The sequence below is a fragment of the Schistocerca gregaria genome, chromosome 10 (assembly GCF_023897955.1).
Source record: "Schistocerca gregaria isolate iqSchGreg1 chromosome 10, iqSchGreg1.2, whole genome shotgun sequence".
In the NCBI taxonomy this organism is placed as follows: domain Eukaryota; kingdom Metazoa; phylum Arthropoda; class Insecta; order Orthoptera; family Acrididae; genus Schistocerca; species Schistocerca gregaria.
This window is the reverse complement of record NC_064929.1, coordinates 39392305-39409552: the sequence shown is the minus strand read 5'-3', so window position 1 is coordinate 39409552 and position 17248 is coordinate 39392305. Positions and strand designations below refer to the sequence as shown.

The 17248-nt window shown below is 49.3% G+C and overlaps 4 non-coding genes across 4 annotated transcripts; all 4 read right to left on the bottom strand.

Moving 5' to 3' along the window:
* Positions 1-7783: 7783 nt before the first annotated feature.
* Positions 7784-7856, bottom strand: Trnaa-ggc (transfer RNA alanine (anticodon GGC)). Its single transcript has one exon. It is a non-coding gene; the product is annotated as a tRNA-Ala (tRNA).
* Positions 7857-9224: 1368 nt separating this feature from the next.
* Trnaa-ggc (transfer RNA alanine (anticodon GGC)) lies at positions 9225-9297 on the bottom strand. The gene has a single exon. It is a non-coding gene; the product is annotated as a tRNA-Ala (tRNA).
* Positions 9298-14511: 5214 nt separating this feature from the next.
* Trnat-agu (transfer RNA threonine (anticodon AGU)) lies at positions 14512-14584 on the bottom strand. The gene has a single exon. It is a non-coding gene; the product is annotated as a tRNA-Thr (tRNA).
* A 1867-nt stretch (positions 14585-16451) lies between these two features.
* Positions 16452-16524, bottom strand: Trnaa-ggc (transfer RNA alanine (anticodon GGC)). The gene has a single exon. It is a non-coding gene; the product is annotated as a tRNA-Ala (tRNA).
* Positions 16525-17248: the final 724 nt, after the last annotated feature.

Sequence of the window (17248 nt, the reverse complement as noted above, 5' to 3'; positions counted from 1 at the left end):
GCTGTGAAGTATTCCACTTGCATATCAAGGTGCGCATGTAGGTGTGTTAAAAATTCTGGAGGCACTGGGTATTGATCCCAGTACCTCTCGCATACTAAGCGAGCGCTCTACCATCTGAGCTACGCCCGCCCTCCCGAAGACTAATGGTGCTACATACAGCCATATAGACGACACAGACCCTTGCACTCCCATTATTCAGCAGACAAACACTACTCTCTATGTATCCGTTAGGGTGTCTTTCAGGTTTCGTGCATTCTGTATCGAATCGTAGTTGCCAAAATGAAAGTGGCACGTATAACGTCGAAAATAGAATTCGGACACCGCTCTGAGTAAGACCAACGTGTTGTCCACCCTCTAGACTTCAATGAGGTTAAGCCGCGATACCTAAGACAGATCTGCACTCGATGACACCTCGATAACAGCCGGTCCCCACACATACATCTTGCTCTCCTTACGTCAGTATACATCATATCAGTCTGTGACGCTGGCTTTGCAACATCTTGCGTGCCTTTAGGTTCGCCGCGACCAACACTTACCATGCACTGACCACAAAAAATGGAGGCGCCGCGGCTTGAACCCTGGACCTTTCACATGCCAAGCGAACGCTCTACCAATTGAGCGACGCCCCATGCACGAGCAAACCGCGCTATTCCCCATTCTTTGCGACTCAGATGCGCACGGACACGATGGTTGGTTGGTTTGTAGCGGTGAAGGGAGCAGAGTACAAAGGCGCAGACCCGTTGATATACACAAAAGTTCCAAGTAGTTTCGATGCTCTGGTATTACAAATGCAAATTCCGTCTGTTTTTAACGTCTTAAATTGAAAGAACCGTCACAAGTTGTTCCGTTTTCACTCCTTGTCGACAATTATACAGCACCTGAGGTAACAAACACATCTCGAGCCCCATTGTGCACTCCATTATTCATGCCAACTCAGTGCCTCGCTCTTTACTACTGTGTACCAATCTTGTCGTCCAACTGCAAAACACTGGGCCACAACAAGTTTCCGCATCTCCATTGCACTGCGCATACTACGAAACGCTCCCCAAACTTGGCACTCACCCTCGCAGCCGACTTTTCCGACTTTCCACGACGCTCACGCAACGCTCACGCTAGTGACAGCGTTATTTATAGTTCGACGTCGCGCCAAAACGAAAGACCACAATTCGCCTACGGCTTAGGCCGCCCTCCTAGTGTGGCTGCTCGGTGTCTGCAGGCAGCGAGGGTCTGCAAGCTTCCTGTGTTCGCACCTATGTCACCTGTGCTTGCTTGTCAGAGACAGACTATCGCAAAACATACAACTCACTCCATGAATTGATTGCTACGGCATCTGTTATCAGCAGTCACAACTAACAACACCAGTAGCAGCTGACTGCACGCAAAGAATAGGAATGTGCAGTGGGATTTACGTGAACTCGGCGCAAGCTTGTATCTTCCTAGACACATCTGCTGGCTGTGAAGTATTCCACTTGCATATCAAGGTGCGCATGTAGGTGTGTTAAAAATTCTGGAGGCACTGGGTATTGATCCCAGTACCTCTCGCATACTAAGCGAGCGCTCTACCATCTGAGCTACGCCCGCCCTCCCGAAGACTAATGGTGCTACATACAGCCATATAGACGACACAGACCCTTGCACTCCCATTATTCAGCAGACAAACACTACTCTCTATGTATCCGTTTGGGTGTCTTTCAGGTTTCGTGCATTCTGTATCGAATCGTAGTTGCCAAAATGAAAGTGGCACGTATAACGTCGAAAATAGAATTCGGACACCGCTCTGAGTAAGACCAACGTGTTGTCCACCCTCTAGACTTCAATGAGGTTAAGCCGCGATACCTAAGACAGATCTGCACTCGATGACACCTCGATAACAGCCGGTCCCCACACTTACATCTTGCTCTCCTTACGTCAGTATACATCATATCAGTCTGTGACGCTGGCTTTGCAACATCTTGCGTGCCTTTAGGTTCGCCGCGACCAACACTTACCATGCACTGACCACAAATAATGGAGGCGCCGCGGCTTGAACCCTGGACCTTTCACATGCGAAGCGAACGCACTACTAATTGAGCGACGCCCCATGCACGAGCAAACTGCGCTATTCCCCATTCTTTGCGACTCAGATGCGCACGGACACGATGGTTGGTTGGTTTGTAGCGGTGAAGGGAGCAGAGTACAAAGGCGCGGACCCGTTCATATACACAAAAGTTCCAAGTAGTTTCGATGCTCTGGTATTACAAATGCAAATTCCGTCTGTTTTTAACGTCTTAAATTGAAAGAACCGTCACAAATTGCTCCGTTTTCACTCCTTGTCGACAATTATACAGCACCTGAGGTAACAAACACATCTCGAGCCCCATTGTGCACTCCATTATTCATGCCAACTCAGTGCCTCGCTCTTTACTACTGTGTACCAATCTTGTCGTCCAACTGCAAAACACTGGGCCACAACAAGTTTCCGCATCTCCATTGCACTGCGCATACTACGAAACGCTCCCCAAACTTGGCTCTCACCCCCGCAGCCGACTTTTCCGACTTTCCACGACGCTCACGCTAGTGACAGCATTATTTATAGTTCGACGTCGCGCCAAAGCGAATGAGCACAATTCGCCTACGGCTTAGGCCGCCCTCCTAGTGTGGCTGCTCGGTGTCTGCAGGCAGCGAGGGTCTGCAAGCTTCCTGTGTTCGCACCTATGTCACCTGTGCTTGCTTGTCAGAGACAGACTATCGCAAAACATACAACTCACTCCATGAATTGATTGCTACGGCATCTGTTATCAGCAGTCACAACTAGCAACACCAGTAGCAGCTGACTGCACGCAAAGAATAGGAATGTGCAGTGGGATTTACGTGAACTCGGCGCAAGCTTGTATCTTCCTAGACACATCTGCTGGCTGTGAAGTATTCCACTTGCATATCAAGGTGCGCATGTAGGTGTGTTAGAAATTCTGGAGGCACTGGGTATTGATCCCAGTACCTCTCGCATACTAAGCGAGCGCTCTACCATCTGAGCTACGCCCGCCCTCCCGAAGACTAATGGTGCTACATACAGCCATATAGACGACACAGACCCTTGCACTCCCATTATTCAGCAGACAAACACTACTCTCTATGTATCCGTTAGGGTGTCTTTCAGGTTTCGTGCATTCTGTATCGAATCGTAGTTGCCAAAATGAAAGTGGCACGTATAACGTCGAAAATAGAATTCGGACACCGCTCTGAGTAAGACCAACGTGTTGTCCACCCTCTAGACTTCAATGAGGTTAAGCCGCGATACCTAAGACAGATCTGCACTCGATGACACCTCGATAACAGCCGGTCCCCACACTTACATCTTGCTCTCCTTACGTCAGTATACATCATATCAGTCTGTGACGCTGGCTTTGCAACATCTTGCGTGCCTTTAGGTTCGCCGCGACCAACACTTACCATGCACTGAAAACAAATAATGGAGGCGCCGCGGCTTGAACCCTGGACCTTTCACATGCGAAGCGAACGCACTACCAATTGAGCGACGCCCCATGCACGAGCAAACTGCGCTATTCCCCATTCTTTGCGACTCAGATGCGCACGGACACGATGGTTGGTTGGTTTGTAGCGGTGAAGGGAGCAGAGTACAAAGGCGCGGACCCGTTCATATACACAAAAGTTCCAAGTAGTTTCGATGCTCTGGTATTACAAATGCAAATTCCGTCTGTTTTTAACGTCTTAAATTGAAAGAACCGTCACAAATTGCTCCGTTTTCACTCCTTGTCGACAATTATACAGCACCTGAGGTAACAAACACATCTCGAGCCCCATTGTGCACTCCATTATTCATGCCAACTCAGTGCCTCGCTCTTTACTACTGTGTACCAATCTTGTCGTCCAACTGCAAAACACTGGGCCACAACAAGTTTCCGCATCTCCATTGCACTGCGCATACTACGAAACGCTCCCCAAACTTGGCACTCACCCTCGCAGCCGACTTTTCCGACTTTCCACGACGCTCACGCAACGCTCACGCTAGTGACAGCGTTATTTATAGTTCGACGTCGCGCCAAAACGAAAGACCACAATTCGCCTACGGCTTAGGCCGCCCTCCTAGTGTGGCTGCTCGGTGTCTGCAGGCAGCGAGGGTCTGCAAGCTTCCTGTGTTCGCACCTATGTCACCTGTGCTTGCTTGTCAGAGACAGACTATCGCAAAACATACAACTCACTCCATGAATTGATTGCTACGGCATCTGTTATCAGCAGTCACAACTAACAACACCAGTAGCAGCTGACTGCACGCAAAGAATAGGAATGTGCAGTGGGATTTACGTGAACTCGGCGCAAGCTTGTATCTTCCTAGACACATCTGCTGGCTGTGAAGTATTCCACTTGCATATCAAGGTGCGCATGTAGGTGTGTTAGAAATTCTGGAGGCACTGGGTATTGATCCCAGTACCTCTCGCATACTAAGCGAGCGCTCTACCATCTGAGCTACGCCCGCCCTCCCGAAGACTAATGGTGCTACATACAGCCATATAGACGACACAGACCCTTGCACTCCCATTATTCAGCAGACAAACACTACTCTCTATGTATCCGTTAGGGTGTCTTTCAGGTTTCGTGCATTCTGTATCGAATCGTAGTTGCCAAAATGAAAGTGGCACGTATAACGTCGAAAATAGAATTCGGACACCGCTCTGAGTAAGACCAACGTGTTGTCCACCCTCTAGACTTCAATGAGGTTAAGCCGCGATACCTAAGACAGATCTGCACTCGATGACACCTCGATAACAGCCGGTCCCCACACTTACATCTTGCTCTCCTTACGTCAGTATACATCATATCAGTCTGTGACGCTGGCTTTGCAACATCTTGCGTGCCTTTAGGTTCGCCGCGACCAACACTTACCATGCACTGACCACAAATAATGGAGGCGCCGCGGCTTGAACCCTGGACCTTTCACATGCGAAGCGAACGCACTACTAATTGAGCGACGCCCCATGCACGAGCAAACTGCGCTATTCCCCATTCTTTGCGACTCAGATGCGCACGGACACGATGGTTGGTTGGTTTGTAGCGGTGAAGGGAGCAGAGTACAAAGGCGCGGACCCGTTCATATACACAAAAGTTCCAAGTAGTTTCGATGCTCTGGTATTACAAATGCAAATTCCGTCTGTTTTTAACGTCTTAAATTGAAAGAACCGTCACAAATTGCTCCGTTTTCACTCCTTGTCGACAATTATACAGCACCTGAGGTAACAAACACATCTCGAGCCCCATTGTGCACTCCATTATTCATGCCAACTCAGTGCCTCGCTCTTTACTACTGTGTACCAATCTTGTCGTCCAACTGCAAAACACTGGGCCACAACAAGTTTCCGCATCTCCATTGCACTGCGCATACTACGAAACGCTCCCCAAACTTGGCTCTCACCCCCGCAGCCGACTTTTCCGACTTTCCACGACGCTCACGCTAGTGACAGCATTATTTATAGTTCGACGTCGCGCCAAAGCGAATGAGCACAATTCGCCTACGGCTTAGGCCGCCCTCCTAGTGTGGCTGCTCGGTGTCTGCAGGCAGCGAGGGTCTGCAAGCTTCCTGTGTTCCCACCTATGTCACCTGTGCTTGCTTGTCAGAGACAGACTATCGCAAAACATACAACTCACTCCATGAATTGATTGCTACGGCATCTGTTATCAGCAGTCACAACTAACAACACCAGTAGCAGCTGACTGCACGCAAAGAATAGGAATGTGCAGTGGGATTTACGTGAACTCGGCGCAAGCTTGTATCTTCCTAGACACATCTGCTGGCTGTGAAGTATTCCACTTGCATATCAAGGTGCGCATGTAGGTGTGTTAGAAATTCTGGAGGCACTGGGTATTGATCCCAGTACCTCTCGCATACTAAGCGAGCGCTCTACCATCTGAGCTACGCCCGCCCTCCCGAAGACTAATGGTGCTACATACAGCCATATAGACGACACAGACCCTTGCACTCCCATTATTCAGCAGACAAACACTACTCTCTATGTATCCGTTAGGGTGTCTTTCAGGTTTCGTGCATTCTGTATCGAATCGTAGTTGCCAAAATGAAAGTGGCACGTATAACGTCGAAAATAGAATTCGGACACCGCTCTGAGTAAGACCAACGTGTTGTCCACCCTCTAGACTTCAATGAGGTTAAGCCGCGATACCTAAGACAGATCTGCACTCGATGACACCTCGATAACAGCCGGTCCCCACACTTACATCTTGCTCTCCTTACGTCAGTATACATCATATCAGTCTGTGACGCTGGCTTTGCAACATCTTGCGTGCCTTTAGGTTCGCCGCGACCAACACTTACCATGCACTGACCACAAATAATGGAGGCGCCGCGGCTTGAACCCTGGACCTTTCACATGCGAAGCGAACGCACTACCAATTGAGCGACGCCCCATGCACGAGCAAACTGCGCTATTCCCCATTCTTTGCGACTCAGATGCGCACGGACACGATGGTTGGTTGGTTTGTAGCGGTGAAGGGAGCAGAGTACAAAGGCGCGGACCCGTTCATATACACAAAAGTTCCAAGTAGTTTCGATGCTCTGGTATTACAAATGCAAATTCCGTCTGTTTTTAACGTCTTAAATTGAAAGAACCGTCACAAATTGCTCCGTTTTCACTCCTTGTCGACAATTATACAGCACCTGAGGTAACAAACACATCTCGAGCCCCATTGTGCACTCCATTATTCATGCCAACTCAGTGCCTCGCTCTTTACTACTGTGTACCAATCTTGTCGTCCAACTGCAAAACACTATGCCACAACAAGTTTCCGCATCTCCATTGCACTGCGCATACTACGAAACGCACCCCAAACTTGGCACTCACCCTCGCAGCCGACTTTTCCGACTTTCCACGACGCTCACGCTAGTGACAGCGTTATTTATAGTTCGACGTCGCGCCAAAACGAATGAGCACAATTCGCCTACGGCTTAGGCCGCCCTCCTAGTGTGGCTGCTCGGTGTCTGCAGGCAGCGAGGGTCTGCAAGCTTCCTGTGTTCGCACCTATGTCACCTGTGCTTGCTTGTCAGAGACAGACTATCGCAAAACATACAACTCACTCCATGAATTGATTGCTACGGCATCTGTTATCAGCAGTCACAACTAGCAACACCAGTAGCAGCTGACTGCACGCAAAGAATAGGAATGTGCAGTGGGATTTACGTGAACTCGGCGCAAGCTTGTATCTTCCTAGACACATCTGCTGGCTGTGAAGTATTCCACTTGCATATAAAGGTGCGCATGTAGGTGTGTTAAAAATTTTGGTGGCACTGGGTATTGATCCCAGTACCTCTCGCATACTAAGCGAGCGCTCTACCATCTGAGCTACGCCCGCCCCCCCGAAGACTAATGGTGCTACATACAGCCATATAGACGACACAGACCCTTGCACTCCCATTATTCAGCAGACAAACACTACTCTCAATGTATCCGTTAGGGTGTCTTTCAGGTTTCGTGCATTCTGTATCGAATCGTAGTTGCCAAAATGAAATTGGCACGTATAACGTCGAAAATAGAATTCGGACACCGCTCTGAGTAAGACCAACGTGTTGTCCACCCTCTAGACTTCAATGAGGTTAAGCCGCGATACCTAAGACAGATCTGCACTCGATGACACCTCGATAACAGCCGGTCCCCACACTTACATCTTGCTCTCCTTACGTCAGTATACATCATATCAGTCTGTGACGCTGGCTTTGCTACATCTTGCGTGCCTTTAGGTTCGCCGCGACCAACACTTACCATGCACTGACCACAAAAAATTGAGGCGCCGCGGCTTGAACCCTGGACCTTTCACATGCCAAGCGAACGCTCTACCAACTGAGCGACGCCCCATCCACGAGCAAACTGCGCTATTCCCCATTCTTTGCGACTCAGATGCGCACGGACACGATGGTTGGTTGGTTTGTAGCGGTGAAGGGAGCAGAGTACAAAGGCGCGGACCCGTTGATATACACAAAAGTTCCAAGTAGTTTCGATGCTCTGGTATTACAAATGCAAATTCCGTCTGTTTTTAACGTCTTAAATTGAAAGAACCGTCACAAATTGCTCCGTTTTCACTCCTTGTCGACAATTATACAGCACCTGAGGTAACAAACACATCTCGAGCCCCATTGTGCACTCCATTATTCATGCCAACTCAGTGCCTCGCTCTTTACTACTGTGTACCAATCTTGTCGTCCAACTGCAAAACACTGGGCCACAACAAGTTTCCGCATCTCCATTGCACTGCGCATACTACGAAACGCTCCCCAAACTTGGCACTCACCCTCGCAGCCGACTTTTCCGACTTTCCACGACGCTCACGCTAGTGACAGCGTTATTTATAGTTCGACGTCGCGCCAAAACGAATGAGCACAATTCGCCTACGGCTTAGGCCGCCCTCCTAGTGTGGCTGCTCGGTGTCTGCAGGCAGCGAGGGTCTGCAAGCTTCCTGTGTTCGCACCTATGTCACCTGTGCTTGCTTGTCAGAGACAGACTATCGCAAAACATACAACTCACTCCATGAATTGATTGCTACGGCATCTGTTATCAGCAGTCACAACTAGCAACACCAGTAGCAGCTGACTGCACGCAAAGAATAGGAATGTGCAGTGGGATTTACGTGAACTCGGCGCAAGCTTGTATCTTCCTAGACACATCTGCTGGCTGTGAAGTATTCCACTTGCATATAAAGGTGCGCATGTAGGTGTGTTAAAAATTCTGGTGGCACTGGGTATTGATCCCAGTACCTCTCGCATACTAAACGAGCGCTCTACCATCTGAGCTACGCCCGCCCCCCCGAAGACTAATGGTGCTACATACAGCCATATAGACGACACAGACCCTTGCACTCCCATTATTCAGCAGACAAACACTACTCTCAATGTATCCGTTAGGGTGTCTTTCAGGTTTCGTGCATTCTGTATCGAATCGTAGTTGCCAAAATGAAATTGGCACGTATAACGTCGAAAATAGAATTCGGACACCGCTCTGAGTAAGACCAACGTGTTGTCCACCCTCTAGACTTCAATGAGGTTAAGCCGCGATACCTAAGACAGATCTGCACTCGATGACACCTCGATAACAGCCGGTCCCCACACTTACATCTTGCTCTCCTTACGTCAGTATACATCATATCAGTCTGTGACGCTGGCTTTGCAACATCTTGCGTGCCTTTAGGTTCGCCGCGACCAACACTTACCATGCACTGACCACAAAAAATTGAGGCGCCGCGGCTTGAACCCTGGACCTTTCACATGCCAAGCGAACGCTCTACCAACTGAGCGACGCCCCATCCACGAGCAAACTGCGCTATTCCCCATTCTTTGCGACTCAGATGCGCACGGACACGATGGTTGGTTGGTTTGTAGCGGTGAAGGGAGCAGAGTACAAAGGCGCGGACCCGTTGATATACACAAAAGTTCCAAGTAGTTTCGATGCTCTGGTATTACAAATTCAAATTCCGTCTGTTTTTAACGTCTTAAATTGAAAGAGCCGTCACAAATGGCTCCGTTTTCACTCCTTGTCGACAATTATACAGCACCTGAGGTAACAAACACATCTCGAGCCCCATTGTGCACTCCATTATTCATGCCAACTCAGTGACTCGCTCTTTACTACTGTGTACCAATCTTGTCGTCCAACAGCAAAACACTGGGCCACAACAAGTTTCCGCGTCTCCATTGCACTGCGCATACTACGAAACGCTCCCCAAACTTGGCACTCACCCTCGCAGCCGACTTTTCCGACCTTCCACGACGCTCACGCTAGTGACAGCATTATTTATAGTTCGACGTCGCGCCAAAGCGAATGAGCACAATTCGCCTACGGCTTAGGCCGCCCTCCTAGTGTGGCTGCTCGGTGTCTGCAGGCAGCGAGGGTCTGCAAGCTTCCTGTGTTCGCACCTATGTCACCTGTGCTTGCTTGTCAGAGACAGACTATCGCAAAACATACAACTCACTCCATGAATTGATTGCTACGGCATCTGTTATCAGCAGTCACAACTAGCAACACCAGTAGCAGCTGACTGCACGCAAAGAATAGGAATGTGCAGTGGGATTTACGTGAACTCGGCGCAAGCTTGTATCTTCCTAGACACATCTGCTGGCTGTGAAGTATTCCACTTGCATATAAAGGTGCGCATGTAGGTGTGTTAAAAATTCTAGAGGCACTGGGTATTGATCCCAGTACCTCTCGCATACTAATCGAGTGCTCTACCATCTGAGCTACGCCCGCCTCCCCGAAGACTAATGGTGCTACATACAGCCATATAGACGACACAGACCCTTGCACTCCCATTATTCAGCAGACAAACACTACTCTCTATGTATCCGTTAGGGTGTCTTTCAGGTTTCGTGCATTCTGTATCGAATCGTAGTTGCCAAAATGAAAGTGGCACGTATAACGTCGAAAATAGAATTCGGACACCGCTCTGAGTAAGACCAACGTGTTGTCCACCCTCTAGACTTCAATGAGGTTAAGCCGCGATACCTAAGACAGATCTGCACTCGATGACACCTCGATAACAGCCGGTCCCCACACTTACATCTTGCTCTCCTTACGTCAGTATACATCATATCAGTCTGTGACGCTGGCTTTGCAACATCTTGCGTGCCTTTAGGTTCGCCGCGACCAACACTTACCATGCACTGACCACAAAAAATGGAGGCGCCGCGGCTTGAACCCTGGACCTTTCACATGCCAAGCGAACGCTCTACCAACTGAGCGACGCCCCATGCACGAGCAAATTGCGCTATTCCCCATTCTTTGCGACTCAGTTGCGCACGGACACGATGGTTGGTTGGTTTGTAGCGGTGAAGGGAGCAGAGTACAAAGGCGCGGACCCGTTCATATACACAAAAGTTCCAAGTAGTTTCGATGCTCTGGTATTACAAATTCAAATTCCGTCTGTTTTTAACGTCTTAAATTGAAAGAGCCGTCACAAATGGCTCCGTTTTCACTCCTTGTCGACAATTATACAGCACCTGAGGTAACAAACACATCTCGAGCCCCATTGTGCACTCCATTATTCATGCCAACTCAGTGCCTCGCTCTTTACTACTGTGTACCAATCTTGTCGTCCAACAGCAAAACACTCTGCCACAACAAGTTTCCGCGTCTCCATTGCACTGCGCATACTACGAAACGCTCCCGAAACTTGGCACTCACCCCCGCAGCCGACTTTTCCGACTTTCCACGACGCTCACGCTAGTGACAGCATTATTTATAGTTCGACGTCGCGCCAAAGCGAATGAGCACAATTCGCCTACGGCTTAGGCCGCCCTCCTAGTGTGGCTGCTCGGTGTCTGCAGGCAGCGAGGGTCTGCAAGCTTCCTGTGTTCGCACCTATGTCACCTGTGCTTGCTTGTCAGAGACATGCTATCGCAAAACATACAACTCACTCCATGAATTGATTGCTACGGCATCTGTTATCAGCAGTCACAACTAGCAACACCAGTAGCAGCTGACTGCACGCAAAGAATAGGAATGTGCAGTGGGATTTACGTGAACTCGGCGCAAGCTTGTATCTTCCTAGACACATCTGCTGGCTGTGAAGTATTCCACTGGCAGATCAAGGTGCGCATGTAGGTGTGTTAAAAATTCTGGAGGCACTGGGTATTGATCCCAGCACCTCTCGCATACTAAGCGAGCGCTCTACCATCTGAGCTACGCCCGCCCTCCCGAAGACTAATGGTGCTACATACAGCCATATAGACGACACAGACCCTTGCACTCCCATTATTCAGCAGACAAACACTACTCTCTATGTATCCGTTAGGGTGTCTTTCAGGTTTCGTTCATTCTGTATCGAATCGTAGTTGGCCAAAATGAAAGTGGCACGTATAACGTCGTAAATAGAATTCGGACACCGCTCTGAGTAAGACCAACGTGTTGTCCACCCTCTAGACTTCAATGAGGTTAAGCCGCGATACCTAAGACAGATCTGCACTCGATGACACCTCGATAACAGCCGGTCCCCACACTTACATCTTGCTCTCCTTACGTCAGTATACATCATATCAGTCTGTGACGCTGGCTTTGCAACATCTTGCGTGCCTTTAGGTTCGCCGCGACCAACACTTACCATGCACTGACCACAATAAATGGAGGCGCGGCGGCTTGAACCCTGGACCTTTCACATGCCAAGCGAACGCTCTACCAACTGAGCGACGCCCCATGCACGAGCAAACTGCGCTATTCCCCATTCTTTGCGACTCAGATGCGCACGGACACGATGGTTGGTTGGTTTGTAGCGGTGAAGGGAGCAGAGTACAAAGGCGCGGACCCGTTCATATACACAAAAGTTCAAAGTAGTTTCGATGCTCTGGTATTACAAATGCAAATTCCGTATGTTTTTAACGTCTTAAATTGAAAGAGCTGTCACAAATTGCTCCGTTTTCACTCATTGTAGACAATTATACAGCACCTGAGGTAACAAACACATCTCGAGAACCATTGTGCACTACATTATTTATGCCAACTCAGTGCCTCGCTCTTTACTACTGTGTACCAATCTTGTCGTCCAACTGCAAAACACTGGGCCACAACAAGTTTCCGCGTCTCCATTGCACTGCGCATACTACGAAACGCTCCCCAAACTTGGCACTCACCCTCGCAGCCGACTTTTCCGACTTTCCACGACGCTCACGCAACGCTCACGCTAGTGACAGCGTTATTTATAGTTCGACGTCGCGCCAAAACGAATGAGCACAATTCGCCTGCGGCTTAGGCCGCCCTCCTAGTGTGGCTGCTCGGTGTCTGCAGGCAGCGAGGGTCTGCAAGCTTCCTGTGTTCGCACCTATGTCACCTGTGCTTGCTTTTTAGAGACAGACTATCGCAAAACATACAACTCACTCCATGAATTGATTGCTACGGCATCTGTTATCAGCAGTCACAACTAGCAACACCAGTAGCAGCTGACTGCACGCAAAGAATAGGAATGTGCAGTGGGATTTACGTGAACTCGGCGCAAGCTTGTATCTTCCTAGACACATCTGCTGGCTGTGAAGTATTCCACTTGCATATCAAGGTGCGCATGTAGGTGTGTTAAAAATTCTGGAGGCACTGGGTATTGATCCCAGTACCTCTCGCATACTAAGCGAGCGCTCTACCATCTGAGCTACGCCCGCCCTCCCGAATCCTAATGGTGCTACATACAGCCATATAGACGACACAGACCCTTGCACTCCCATTATTCAGCAGACAAACACTACTCTCTATGTATCCGTTAGGGTGTCTTTCAGGTTTCGTGCATTCTGTATGGAATCGTAGTTGCCAAAATGAAAGTGGCACGTATAACGTCGAAAATAGAATTCGGACACCGCTCTGAGTAAGACCAACGTGTTGTCCACCCTCTAGACTTCAATGAGGTTAAGCCGCGATACCTAAGACAGATCTGCACTCGATGACACCTCGATAACAGCCGGTCCCCACACTTACATCTTGCTCTCCTTACGTCAGTATACATCATATCAGTCTGTGACGCTGGCTTTGCAACATCTTGCGTGCCTTTAGGTTCGCCGCGACCAACACATACCATGCACTGACCACAAAAAATGGAGGCGCCGCGGCTTGAACCCTGGACCTTTCACATGCCAAGCGAACGCTCTACCAACTGAGCGACGCCCCATGCACGAGCAAACTGCGCTATTCCCCATTCTTTGCGACTCAGATGCGCACGGACACGATGGTTGGTTGGTTTGTAGCGGTGAAGGGAGCAGAGTACAAAGGCGCGGACCCGTTCATATACACAAAAGTTCCAAGTAGTTTCGACGCTCTGGTATTACAAATTCAAATTCCGTCTGTTTTTAACGTCTTAAATTGAAAGAGCCGTCACAAATTGCTCCGTTTTCACTCCTTGTCGACAATTATACAGCACCTGAGGTAACAAACACATCTCGAGCCCCATTGTGCACTCCATTATTCATGCCAACTCAGTGCCTCGCTCTTTACTACTGTGTACCAATCTTGTCGTCCAACAGCAAAACACTGGGCCACAACAAGTTTCCGCGTCTCCATTGCACTGCGCATACTACGAAACGCTCCCCAAACTTGGCACTCACCCCCGCAGCCGACTTTTCCGACTTTCCACGACGCTCACGCAACGCTCACGCTAGTGACAGCATTATTTATAGTTCGACGTCGCGCCAAAGCGAATGAGCACAATTCGCCTACGGCTTAGGCCGCCCTCCTAGTGTGGCTGCTCGGTGTCTGCAGGCAGCGAGGGTCTGCAAGCTTCCTGTGTTCGCACCTATGTCACCTGTGCTTGCTTGTCAGAGACAAACTATCGCAAAACATACAACTCACTCCATGAATTGATTGCTACGGCATCTGTTATCAGCAGTCACAACTAACAACACCAGTAGCAGCTGACTGCACGCAAAGAATAGGAATGTGCAGTGGGATTTACGTGAACTCGGCGCAAGCTTGTATCTTCCTAGACACATCTGCTGGCTGTGAAGTATTCCACTTGCATATCAAGGTGCGCATGTAGGTGTGTTAAAAATTCTGCAGGCACTGGGTATTGATCCCAGTACCTCTCGCATACTAAGCGAGCGCTCTACCATCTGAGCTACGCCCGCCTCCCGAAGACTAATGGTGCTACATACAGCCATATAGACGACACAGACCCTTGCACTCCCATTATTCAGCAGACAAACACTACTCTCTATGTATCCGTTAGGGTGTCTTTCAGGTTTCGTGCATTCTGTATCGAATCGTAGTTGCCAAAATGAAAGTGGCACGTATAACGTCGAAAATAGAATTCGGACACCGCTCTGAGTAAGACCAACGTGTTGTCCACCCTCTAGACTTCAATGAGGTTAAGCCGCGATACCTAAGACAGATCTGCACTCGATGACACCTCGATAACAGCCGGTCCCCACACTTACATCTTGCTCTCCTTACGTCAGTATACATCATATCAGTCTGTGACGCTGGCTTTGCAACATCTTGCGTGCCTTTAGGTTCGCCGCGACCAACACTTACCATGCACTGACCACAAAAAATGGAGGCGCCGCGGCTTGAACCCTGGACCTTTCACATGCCAAGCGAACGCTCTACCAACTGAGCGACGCCCCATGCACGAGCAAACTGCGCTATTCCCCATTCTTTGCGACTCAGATGCGCACGGACACGATGGTTGGTTGGTTTGTAGCGGTGAAGGGAGCAGAGTACAAAGGCGCGGACCCGTTCATATACACAAAAGTTCCAAGTAGTTTCGATGCTCTGGTATTACAAATTCAAATTCCGTCTGTTTTTAACGTCTTAAATTGAAAGAGCCGTCACAAATGGCTCCGTTTTCACTCCTTGTCGACAATTATACAGCACCTGAGGTAACAAACACATCTCGAGCCCCATTGTGCACTCCATTATTCATGCCAACTCAGTGCCTCGCTCTTTACTACTGTGTACCAATATTGTCGTCCAACAGCAAAACACTGGGCCACAACAAGTTTCCGAGTCTCCATTGCACTGCGCATACTACGAAACGCTCCCCAAACTTGGCACTCACCCCCGCAGCCGACTTTTCCGACTTTCCACGACGCTCACGCTAGTGACAGCATTATTTATAGTTCGACGTCGCGCCAAAGCGAATGAGCACAATTCGCCTACGGCTTAGGCCGCCCTCCTAGTGTGGCTGCTCGGTGTCTGCAGGCAGCGAGGGTCTGCAAGCTTCCTGTGTTCGCACCTATGTCACCTGTGCTTGCTTGTCAGAGACAGACTATCGCAAAACATACAACTCACTCCATGAATTGATTGCTACGGCATCTGTTATCAGCAGTCACAACTAACAACACCAGTAGCAGCTGACTGCACGCAAAGAATAGGAATGTGCAGTGGGATTTACGTGAACTCGGCGCAAGCTTGTATCTTCCTAGACACATCTGCTGGCTGTGAAGTATTCCACTTGCATATCAAGGTGCGCATGTAGGTGTGTTAAAAATTCTGGAGGCACTGGGTATTGATCCCAGTACCTCTCGCATACTAAGCGAGCGCTCTACCATCTGAGCTACTCACGCCCTCCCGAAGACTAGTGGTGCTACATACAGCCATATAGACGACACAGACGATTGCACTCCCATTATTCAGCAGACAAACACTACTCTCTATGTATCCGTTAGGGTGTCTTTCAGGTTTCGTGCATTCTGTATCGAATCGTAGTTGCCAAAATGAAAGTGGCACGTATAACGTCGAAAATAGAATTCGGACACCGCTCTGAGTAAGACCAACGTGTTGTCCACCCTCTAGACTTCAATGAGGTTAAGCCGCGATACCTAAGACAGATCTGCACTCGATGACACCTCGATAACAGCCGGTCCCCACACTTACATCTTGCTCTCCTTACGTCAGTATACATCATATCAGTCTGTGACGCTGGCTTTGCAACATCTTGCGTGCCTTTAGGTTCGCCGCGACCAACACTTACCATGCACTGACCACAAAAAATTGAGGCGCCGCGGCTTGAACCCTGGACCTTTCACATGCCAAGCGAACGCTCTACCAACTGAGCGACGCCCCATGCACGAGCAAACTGCGCTATTCCCCATTCTTTGCGACTCAGATGCGCACGGACACGATGGTTGGTCGGTTTGTAGCGGTGAAGGGAGCAGAGTACAAAGGCGCGGACCCGTTCATATACACAAAAGTTCCAAGTAGTTTCGATGCTCTGGTATTACAAATGCAAATTCCGTCTGTTTTTAACGTCTTAAATTGAAAGAGCCGTCACAAATTGCTCCGTTTTCACTCATTGTAGACAATTATACAGCACCTGAGGTAACAAACACATCTCGAGAACCATTGTGCACTACATTATTTATGCCAACTCAGTGCCTCGCTCTTTACTACTGTGTACCAATCTTGTCGTCCAACAGCAAAACACTGGGCCACAACAAGTTTCCGCGTCTCCATTGCACTGCGCATACTACGAAACGCTTCCCAAACTTGGCACTCACCCCCGCAGCCGACTTTTCCGACTTTCCACGACGCTCACGCAACGCTCACGCTAGTGACAGCATTATTTATAGTTCGACGTCGCGCCAAAGCGAATGAGCACAATTCGCCTACGGCTTAGGCCGCCCTCCTAGTGTGGCTGCTCGGTGTCTGCAGGCAGCGAGGGTCTGCAAGCTTCCTGTGTTCGCACCTATGTCACCTGTGCTTGCTTGTCAGAGACAGACTATCGCAAAACATACAACTCACTCCATGAATTGATTGCTACGGCATCTGTTATCAGCAGTCACAACTAA